Raw genomic sequence first — 11,977 nt, forward strand, 5'->3', positions numbered from 1 at the left:
GAGAGGAAAATATGGTTGTAGAAATTTTCATGGTACTAAAACACCTCTCTACATGCTGAAAATTTTGAAGTTACTCGTGTTTTATCTTCCAATGCTTGTCACTTTGATCTTCATGAATTTATTTTTGTACAATATTCCTATGCATAGGAAGCGGGTTAGGCTTAAATTTGTTTCATACTTGCTTTTTGATGCTCTCTTTGCTTCAACTCTCATCCTTATGTGAGCATCATTAAAATTACTGAGCCCATCTTAATGGCTATAAAGAAAGCACTTCTTGGGAGATAACCCATGTTTTTATTTTGCTACTGTTTTGTTGTGTCTTGGAAGTTGTTACTACTGTAGCAACTTCTTCTTATCATGTTTATTTCGTTTTTGTGCCAAGTAGAGTCTTTGATCGAAAGTTGATACTTGATTTGGATTTCTGCGCAGAAACAGATTTCTATCTGTCACGGTTTCGCGTTTTTCTCTCTGTAGAAAATTCGTAAAATCATGACAAAATTCATGAGTAATCCTCAGATATGTATGCAACTTTCATTCTATTTGAGCTTCTTCATCTGAGCATGTTAAGTGCCTCGAAAAAATTCGTCTTTACGGACTGTTCTGTTTTGACAGATTCTGCCTTTTATTTCGCATTGCTTCTTTTACTGTGTTTGAGTGGATTTCTTTGCTCCATTAAATTTCAGTAACCTTGGGTAATGTCCAGCAGTGTTGGGAATGATTGTGTCCTTGCTGAACATGTGAATTTTTGATTATGCACTAACCCTCTAATGAGATTACTTCGAGTTTGGTGTGGCAGAAGTTTTAAGGGTCAAGAGAGGAGGATGATATAATATGATCAAGAAGAGTGAAAAGTCTAAGCTTGGGGATGCCCCTGTGGTTCATCCCTACATATTTGAAGAAGACTCAAGCATCTAAGCTTGGGGATGCTTGGGCATCCCCTTCTTCATCAACAACTTATCAGGTCACCTCTAGTGAAACTATATTTTTATTCCGTCACATCTTATATACTTTACTTGGAGCGTCTGTGTGCTTTTATTTTCGTTTTTTTATTTTCGTTCTCTGAATAAATCGGATCCTAACATGTTTGTGTGGGAGAGAGACACGCTCCGCTTTTTCATATGAACACTAGTGTTCTTCGTTTTACTTTTAATGTTCATGGCGAAAGTTGAAAGCCGCTTCATTTATTGCTATTTGGTTGGAAACAGAAAATGCTTCATGTGGTATTTGGTATATTGTCTTGAATAATTTGATACTTGGCAATTGTTTTGAGCTCTCAAATAGATCATGTTTAAGCTCTTGCATCATGTAGATTAAACCTATTAGTGGAGAACTACCGTAGAGCTTGTTTAAATTTGGTTTGCATGATTGGTCTCTCTAAAGTCTAGATATTTTCTGGTAAAAGTGTTTGAACAACAAGGAAGACAGTGTAGAGTCTTATAGTTCTTGCAATATGTTCTTATGTAAGTTTTGCTGTACCGGTTCATACTTGTGTTTGCTTCAAACAACCTTGCTAGCCAAAGCCTTGTACTGAGAGGGAATGCTTCTCGTGCATCCAAAACCTTGGGCCAAAACCTATGCCATTTGTGTCTACCATAACTACCTACTATGTGGTATTTTTCTGCCATTTGAAAGTAAATTGCTTGCGTGCTACCTTTAAAAAATTCATTCCTTGTCTTTGCAATACATAGCTCATGGGAAAGTAGCCTAAAAAACTATTGTGGTAATGAATATGTCGCTTATGTATCTTAGTTCTTATAAGTTGCTTGTTGAGCGGTAACCATGTTTCTGGGGACGCCATCAACCTATTACACCTTTGTTGAATATCATGTGAGTTGCTATGCATGTTTGTCTTATCTGAAGTAAGGGAGATTTGCCATGAGTTGAATGGTTTGAGTATGCATATTGTTAGAGAAGAACATTGGGCCGCTAACCAAAGCCATGCATCATGGTGGAAGTTTCAGCTTGGACATTAATCCTCAAATCTCTTATGAGAATATTATCTATTGTTGAATGCTTAAAGCATAAAAGAGGAGTCCATTATCTGTTTTCTATGCTGTCCCGGTATGGATGTCCTCAAGTTGAGATCTATCAAAATCGAGAAATCAAATGCGATTTATCTTCTTGGACCTTTGTACAGGTGGCATAGATGTACCCCTTTGTGACACTTGGTTGAAACATATGTAATGCAATGATAATCCATGGAAATCCGAGCTAATTAGGACAAGGTGCGGGCACTATTAGTATTCGATGCATGAGGCTTGCAACTTACAGGAAGTTTTATACATAACCCATATGAATTATTACTACCGTTGACAATTGCTTCCATGTTTTCAAAATAAAAAGCTCTAGCACATGAGTAATCCCTGCTTCCCTCTGCGAAGGGCCTTTCTTTTACTTTATGTTGAGTCAGTTTACCTACTTCTTTCTATCTTAGAAGCAAACACCTGTGTCAACTGTGTGCATTGATTCTTACATACTTTCTTATTTGCACTCATCATATTACTTTGTGTTGACAATTATCCATGATATATACATGTTGAAAGTTGAAAGCAACTACTGAAACTTAAATCTTCCTTTGTGTTGCTTCAAAACCTTCTATTAAGAATCTATTGCTTTATGAGTTAACTCTTATGCAAGACTTTTTTATGCTTGTCTTGAAAGTACTATTCATGAAAAGTCTTTGCTATATGATTCAGTTGTTTAGTCATTATCTTTACCATTGCTTTGAATCACTTCATTCATCTCATATGCTTTACAATAGTATTGATCAATATTATGATAGTAGCACGTCACTTCAGAAATTATCCTTGTTATTGTTTACCTACTCGAGGGCGAGTAGGAACTAAGCTTGGGGATGCTTGATACGTCTCAAACGTATCTATAATTTCTTATGTTCCATGCTAGTTTTATGAAAATACTCACATGTTTTATATACACTTTATATCATTTTGATGCATTTTCCAGGACTAACCTATTAACAAGATGCCGAAGCACCAGTTCCTGTTTTCTGCTGTTTTTGGTTTCAGAAATCCTACACAGGAAATATTCTCGGAATTGGACGAAACAAAAGCCCACGGTCTTATTTTCCACGGAGGCTTCCAGAACACCGAAGAGGAGACGAAGAGGAGCCACGAGGCGGCCACACCCTAGGGGGGGCGCGACCCCACCCCTAGCCGCACCGCCATATGGGGTGGGCCCCTCGGGACTCCACCGACATCGCCCTTTCACCTATATATTCCTCCATCTCCGAAAACCCTAACACAGTCGACGATATTCCACGAAGAGTTCCGTAGCCGCCGCCATCGCGAAGACAAGTTTCGGGGGACAGAATCTCTGTTCTGGCACGCCGCCGGGATGGGGAATTGCCCCCGGAGTCATCTCCATTGACACCACCGCCATCTTCATCGCCGCTGATGTCTCCCATGATGAAGTGGGAGTAGTTATCCCCCGAGGCTGAGGGCTCTACCGGTAGCTATGTGGTTCATCTCTCTCTCCCATGGTGTGATCTTTATGTGATCATGAGCTTTGTATCATTATTAATCTATGTGCTACTCTAGTGTTGTTATTAAAGTAGTCTATTCCTCCTCCATGATGTAAAGTTGACAGTGTGTGCATCATGTAGTACTTGGCGTAGGTTATGATTGTAATCTCTTGAAGATTATGAAGTTAACTATTACTATGATAGTATTGATGTGATCTATCCCCCCTTTCATAGCTATTGGTGACAGTGTGTATGCTATGTTAGTACTCGGTCTAAATTGCAACGGTCTATTATGCACTCTAGAGGTTACTTTAATATGAACTCCGGATTCACTCTCCGCGGTGTGATAGTGACAGTGTGCGCATCCTGTGTGATTCCATTATGAAGTTGTGGAGCTTGTTTACTCCGGCTTGAGGTGTGCTTTTGTAGCCCTACACAATGAATGGTGTTTGTTATCCAACAAGAGAGTGTTTACGAGTAGCATTTATTTATTCAGTTATGTGATCATTGTTGAGAGTGTCCACTAGTGAAAGTATGATCCCTAGGCCTTGTTTCTAAGCATTGAAACACCGTTTCCAACAAGTTTTGCTACATGTTCGCTTGCTGCTATTTTTATTTCAGATTGCAATTACTACCTATAATCATCCATATTACTTGTATTTCACTATCTCTTCGCCGAACTAGTGCACCTATACATCTGACAAGTGTATTAGGTGTGTTGGGGACACAAGAGACTTCTTGTATCTTAATTGCAGGGTTTCTTGAGAGGGATATCTTTGACCTCTACCTCTCTGAGTTCGATAAACCTTGGGTGATTCAATTAAGGGAAACATGCTGCTGTTCTACGAACCTCTGCTCTTGGAGGCCCAACACTGTCTACAGGAATAGAAGCGTGCGTAGACATCAGTGCCCACTTAGGAACACGGGTATCACCGAAACCGAGAGGTTCGATCGCTGGGGCCTCAAGATCACGTTATCGTCTTACCGACAATGGCACTACAGAGAGACACACAACCGCTACCCAGGTTCAGGGCCCTCGGAGAGGTAAAACCCCTATGTCCTGCCTTGGTGGATGTATTGCAGATCACAACGGAGAAAAGATGACCGTACAAGTATCTACCGTTTGCGATCGCTCTGGATCGTCCCCTTCTACGCTAGCAAGGCTAGTCCTTATTTAGGGGATCGAGCTGGTCCTCTTCCCCACAAAATATCGTGAGGGGGAAGGGTTGCCACATCTCCAAACCATTGGGGGGGGGAGATCCCGCGCCCCTTATTGAATAGACAAAGTCCATGGTCGATTAAAGTGTCGGTCCATGGCAGATGATGAGGTCGTTGATGATGCCTCCTCTGGCTACTTGTGATGTCCACCCAGCCATGCACTAAAGAGGCAAGGACAGGGTCTTGGCGCTTTGGTCGTCGTCGAGCCTTCTTTAATCACCAAAGAGGCAATCGAATCTCGCCTCGTCGGGACAGAGCTTTTGAGCTCAGCCATGACCTGCGCGGTGCCAGCCCGGCTCGTCTTGTAGCCTTCAGGGCCCGCTCTTCCTGTTCTCGCTGCAGGTCTTGAGAGGTGGGAATCCAATGCTTCCTTTCTTGATCTTATCGTCCCCACAAAGGGGCTCTCTAACTTGGAGAGAATGGTGGTTCGGGGACCTCCGCGAGGGATTTCCTCCCCGAGCCTATCTTCTGTTCCAGCTTGATGTCTCCAAGAGGGCTTGATGCCTCGTGGAGTCTCACTCGGGAGGAGGCTCCGCGAGCGATTGCTTCCGAGCAGCTACCGTGGGCCCAGAAACCATAGGTCCATGGCACCCTAGTTACCAGGGATCCCATAGTAGCCCTCGGGCACTTTTCCCGTACGTGGCCGTTGATCGCCGCGAAGGGGCAAGGGGCAGATAGTTTCTGGCACAAGTCTCTTCGCGTGGGCTCGTTGGTCAGAGCGGCCAGTTGCATCTGAGCTGTGCACCTCAAACGGCAGAAGATCTCGCACCGTCTGTTTGAAAACCGCGGCGTGACAAGACGCAACCATGCGGTTGTGCGCAGGGTTTTCGTGGCGCGTGGCATCTCCTGGTGATCAATGCGCAGCGATCGAAACGCCAGCGGACCCATCGGTCCAGTTATAAGGAGGCAGGAGGATTCACCGCCCTCTTCACTCCCCATTCTTCTTCCTTTCCAGCCTTCATCCCATATGGCTTCGAAGTTGTCGATACTGGCTGGCGTGGCGGAGGGCTCCATTGTAAGAAAGATGCAGAGCCCGCGGGTGGCGACACGTGATGGAGTTGTGTTGCACAACACCGTCGAAGGAGGGGCCTCCTCAGCTGCCACGGGCGCGAGCATCAGCGAAGCGCCCCCGCGGCCATCCACCGGGTAGCCGCGATAAGAAACCTCGGAAGAAGCGCCGGGAGCGATCGCCGGAGCCGAGCCCGCCTCCGCCTCGTCTGGTTGCTATGAAGCCCGAGGGGGGCCAAGCCGTCTGGTTTTCCGACCTTCTCGTTGTCCTCTATGCCTCCGACTGGGGCGACAGGCTGAGGCTGCCCGCATCTTTTGCGAGGGATTGCGCCGGTGAGAAGCCCGGCGGCATGGCCTTGTATCATACCGGCGGGAGCCGGTACTGGAATGTAAACACCGAACGACAAGGCACAGACATCCTCCTCCTCACCGTTGGTTGGAGGCGCTTCGTCACCGAGAAGGCCCTCTCACACTAGCCCCGGCTACGCTTCCGCTACCGCGGTAGGGGGGGGGGACTTCTGGGTGAGCGTCTCAGACCGCGACGGCTGCCGCATCACCATCGCATATCCGCTCATGTTTAGGTGAAGACCTGCTCATGGGGCCTTTTGAGGGTCCTCCGACGAGCGGCTTATCTTGCTACTGGAAGACCTGTTGCCTGTCACAGGGGAAAAGGTTGTACTCCTTCTGGTGGCAGGAGTATAGTTAGTAGCAGTACATTGTAGACATCGCCCATGAGGCAATATCTGTAAGTTGAATATGCTTTTGAATGAAGTGTTTCCTGTTAGTGTGACCCTCCAACTCTCGCGGAGGTTTCGTGCGTCGTTGTTCTTCGTCACGTATCGTCTCAGAGGCTATCCTCCGGTTTAGGCAACATAACAGTTAGCCCGATTAGGACCAACGCCTGTTACCCTCTAGTCGAGGTAGCTAAGATAGCTCGTGAGGGTTTGCCTCAGAGTCCTCTGATAATACGCTTAGAAGGGACAAGAGCACCTGAGAACCACGCAAAGAATTTGCGAGAGAAGGGATTAGAGGAAACTTAGCTTTTCTGGAGCGCTACAGCCTCGCGGAGGAACTTGCTCTGGTGGCCCCTTTGATTCCTCAGGGAGGTAAACTCACGGTTCCTTGTAATGGGTAATCATGCCCTCCCTGGTTCCTTACGCAGATAACCCAGATATCTGCTTCATCTACGCTTTGTGCTCCTTGGTTCCCGTGCATGTGGTACTCGAGACATCCAGCATCAAGTACCTTGGTGAGGTGGTTGTAACGGGTCCCGAAACCATAGCACAATAGCCCACGCTTGAAGCTCGAGGAGGCTAATCCCGGATAGGACACCATGCCCAGCCCCCGCTCGAGTGGTGCATGCAGAGGGGTAACCCAAAACATACGCGTCCATTGAAGAGGTTCCCAAGCCATATGGGTGCTTTGGTCGCTGATGACCCACAAGTATAGGGGGTGTATCATAGTACTTTTGATAAATAAGAGTGTCAAACCCAACGAGGAGCAGAAGGTGTTGACAAGCAGTTTCGATGAAGAATTCACTATAAATGCTCACAGACAAGTATTCAGGGGGTTTTGATATAGCAGATAAATAAAGTACGAGTAAATAAAATGCGAGAGAAATAATTGCAGCGAGTGGCCCAATCCTTTTTAGCACAAAGGACAAGCCGGTTTGTTTACTTATAATGACCAAACGTTCTTGAGGACACACGGGAATTTAGTCTAGTGCTTTCGCTTCATACAACTGATTAATCTTCATTGTTTTGATAAGTGTTGTGTGGGTGAACCTATGCTAATGCACCGCCCTTCCTAGGACTAATACATACTTGTGATTATACCCCTTGCAAGCATCCGCAACTACAAGAAAGTAATTAAGATAAATCTAACCACGGCCTTAAACTCTGAGATCCTGCTATCCCTCCTGCATCGATATACCAATGGGGGTTCAAGTTTCTGTCACTCCGGCAACCCTGCAATTGGCAAACGAATACAAGATGTATTCCCCTAGGCCCATAAAGGTGAAGTGTCATGTAGTCGACGTTCACATGACACCACTAGAAGAATAACACCACAACTTAAATATCAAACCATTGAATATCACCCAACATAATTCACTACTAACATTTAGACTTCACCCATGTCCTCAAGAACTAAACGAACTACTCACTGATGTCCCACAAGTATAGGGGGTGTATCGTAGTATTTTCGATAAGTAAGAATGTCGATCCCAACAAGGAGCAGAAGGTGTTGACAAGCAGTTTCGATGAAGGATTCACTGTAATGCTCACAGACAAGTATTCAGGGGTTTTGATGTAGCAGATGAATAAAGTACGAGTAAGTAAAATGCGAGAGTAACAATTGCAGCGAGTGGCCCAATCCTTTTTAGCACAAAGGACAAGCCGGTTTGTTTACTTATAATGACCAAACGTTCTTGAGGACACACGGGAATTTAGTCTAGTGCTTTCGCTTCATACAGCTGATTAATCTTCATTGTTTTGATAATTGTTGTGTGGGTGAACCTATGCTAATGCACCGCCCTTCCTAGGACCAATACATACTTGTGAATATACCCCTTGCAAGCATCCGCAACTACAAGAAAGTAATTAAGATAAATCTAACCACAACCTTAAACTCTGAGATCCTGCTATCCCTCCTGCATCGATATACCAACGGGGGTTCAGGTTTCTGTCACTCCGGCAACCCCGCAATTGGCAAACGAATACAAGATGTATTACCCTAGGCCCATAAAGGTGAAGTATCATGTAGTCGACGTTCACATGACACCACTAGAAGAATAACACCACAACTTAAATATCATAACATTGAATATTACTCAACCATAATTCACTACTAACATTTAGACTTCACCCATGTCCTCAAGAACTAAACGAACTACTCACGAGACATCATATGGAACATGATCAGAGGTGATATGATGATGAATAATAATCTGAACATAAACCTTGGTTCAATGGTTTCACTCAATAGCATCAATAACAAGTAGAAATCAATACCGGGAGAGTTTCCCCTATCAAACAATCAAGATCCAACCCAAATTGTTACAGCGGTGACGAAGTGCAGCGGTGGAGACGGCGGTGATGATGATGGAGATGATGGTGATGGTGATGGAGATGATGTCCAGCTCGATGACGGTGACGATGGCGTCGATTTCCCCCTCCGGGAGGGAATTTCCCCGTCAGATTTCAGCCTGCCGGAGAGCTCTTTTCTCTCTGGTGTTTTCCGCCCCGCAGAGGCGGTTGTGACTCTTCGCGACTATCCTCTGGAGCTTAGGTTTTCGGGACGAAGATGTACGCGAAGGAGAGGAGGCCAGAGGGGGCTGTGGGCCCCCTCCCCACAAGGCGGCGCGGCCAGGCCTTGGCCCGCGCCGGCCTGTGAGGTGGGCCCATGGCGGCCCTCCTCGGCTCCCCCTTCTGGCTCCTTTCGTCTTCTGGAAAGATAGGATTTTTCATATAATTTCCGTCAATTGTTGATCTTCCGAAATATTGCATTCTGATGGCGCTTTTTCCAGCAGAATCCTGTCTCCGGTGCGCGATCCTCCAATAATCATGAAACATGCAAAATAGATGAAATAATCATAAGTATTACCTCTAAATACGAAATATATCAATGAATAACAGTAAATTATGATATAAAATAGTGATGCAAAATGGACGTATCACTCACGAGACATCATATGGAACATGATCAGAGGTGATATGATGATGAATAACAATCTGAACATAAACCTTGGTTCAATGGTTTCACTCAATAGCATCAATAACAATTAGTAATCAATACCGGGAGAGTTTCCCCTATCAAACAATCAAGATTCAACCCTAGATGTTACAGAGGTGACGAGGTGCAGCGGTGGAGATGGCGGTGATGATGATGGAGATGATGGTGATGATGATCCCAATGATGTCCAGCTCGATGACGGTGACGATGGCGTCGATTTCCCCCTCCGGGAGGGAATTTCCCCGGAGATTTCAGCTCGCCGGGAGAGCTCTTTTCTCTCGGTGTTTTCCGCCCGCGAGAGGCGGCCGTGACTCTTCGCGACTATCCCCTGGAGCTTAGGTTTTCGGGACAAAGAAGTATGCGAAGGAGAGGCGGCCGAGAGGGGCCGTGGGCCCCCTCCCCACAAGGCGGCGCGGCCGGGCCCGGGCCCGCGCCGGCCTATGGGGGCCATGGCGGCCCTCCTCCGCTCCCCCTTCCGGCTATCTCCGTCTTCCGGAAAAATAAGATTTTCGTTGTAATTTCCGTCAATTGTTGATCTTCCGAAATATTGCATTCGACGGTGCTTTTTCCAACGAGAATCCTGACTCCGTTGCACGATTCTCCAATAATCATGAAACATGCAAAATAGATGAAATAACATAAGTATCATCTCTAAATATGAAATATATCAATGAATAACAGTAAATTATGATATAAAATAGTGATGCAAAATGGATGTATCAGTCGCGCACACCAAACGACCGTTGATCCAGCAACCGTCGCGGCGTGGGCCGCCTCTCTGCGGTTGCGCCGAATTGCGGGCGGCATGTGGTGCTCCCTTCTTGGTCATCACGCGGAAACCAAAGCGCCGATACGTTTCCCAGGCCGCCCATAAAAGGGTGGAGTTGGCCGTTGCCTCCCATACTCCTCGGTCTTCCCCCTCCTCTCTTGTTTCCGTCAGATGGTGCCGAAATAGCTCTCCATATCCGAGAAGAGCAGCGGTCCAGCCGCGGCGGAGGGAACAAGTCTTGCAGCCAGGAGGCCGCGTGGTCATCCTCTAGGCAAGGGGAAGTACGTAGGCCGAGGCGGGAGGCGACGTGGTCGCGGCAGCGGCCGTGGGGCCCTGCTGGTGGGGTGTCATCCTCCGTGGTGGTGGCAGATGGCGAAGCTCCGATGGTGAAACGGCCGCGAGGTCGTCCGCCTAGGAGCCGCAACAAGAGGAAGAGCAATCCGGAGGTCAATCCGCTTTCACACCTCCCCCGCCTCTGCCGGGCGTGGTGAAGTCGGAGGACGGTGTCCCTCCATCTTACATCGACTTCATCTCCATCCTCAACACCGCCGACTGGAAGGAAAGGCTTGCACTTCCCCATCGATGTATTCTTGGTGCCACAGATATCCTACCCCCTCTTGTCATATTGTCTCATGCCAAGGGTAGACGAGACTGGAGCGTGGAGATCGAGATTTCCCCTTCAGGGAACGCGGCCTTTACTTCCGGCTGGGACAGATTCGTCCACGGTAGTGGGCTCTCGTATGGCAACACTCTGCGTTTCCGCTACATGGGTGATGGACGCTTCTCGGTCTATGTGTGGAACAACCTTTGGTGCCGGCTAGCCATGTCACCTGGCTTGATGTAGCCAAGCGGTCCATTTGGCTGATGTAGCCAAGGTCAGGGGAAGAAGAAGTAGGCTTCTCGTGATGCAGCCAAACTGTAATATTATCTTTCAGGGTATGCAGTTTCAGAGTATGCATTTTGCGCTGGGCGCTTCGCTTGTTCTCATGGAGGTTTCTGGATTCACTGCATTCTGTCATACGCTATCCTGGAGGATGCACCCCTGGTACTCATGCTCCAGTAGCTTGGTCGCGCAAACCGTTGCTAATTAGAGCTCAATCGGGGCGGCTAGAATGAATCGCGGGGGCCTGCCCCGGGAGCCCTCCGGCCGCATACTTAGGCGAAGCAGGAGTGCAACCACCGAGCCCTGGAAGCAGGGGAGGTTTGAGGTAGGTGGACACTTAGCCTTCCCGGCGTGTGGCCCATGGTCGCGGCTTCATCACATATCCTTATAGAGGAGAAATCCATGCTGCTTGAGAAGTTGACCCCTTGACGGAGTGGTTGCGGGTGTCCACTGATACCAATGATGGTTATACTGTGGCAGTGCACTAGGGGCTACCTTTTCTCGATGGTCCCTCCGGGAGGCGACTATGAGATTCTTTAGGTGGCCCTTAGAGGAGAATGCCCTGGATGCTCAACCTAGTCGGATCCTCAGGAGGCCGACTGTAAGGTTCTGCATGTAGAGATTGTCCTGTGCGCCTGTCCATCTTGGCCTCCTGTGGGGATGACCATGGGGCTCCATTTGCGGGCTCCAAAGAATAACCGCCCTGTATGCGCGCTCCTGTTGGCCCCTCGAGGAGGTGACCGTAAAGCTTCACATGTAGCTACCGAAGAATTTTCCTGTATGCGTGTTCTTGTTGATTCCTTGGAGAGGTAACCGTAAGACTCTGCATGTAGGCTCTGACGTGATGCGCACGTGGGAGGTGTCATGTATGTCGGTTCTTGTAACA

This window comes from Lolium rigidum, chromosome 1 (assembly GCF_022539505.1).
Source record: "Lolium rigidum isolate FL_2022 chromosome 1, APGP_CSIRO_Lrig_0.1, whole genome shotgun sequence".
Lineage (NCBI taxonomy): Eukaryota > Viridiplantae > Streptophyta > Magnoliopsida > Poales > Poaceae > Lolium > Lolium rigidum.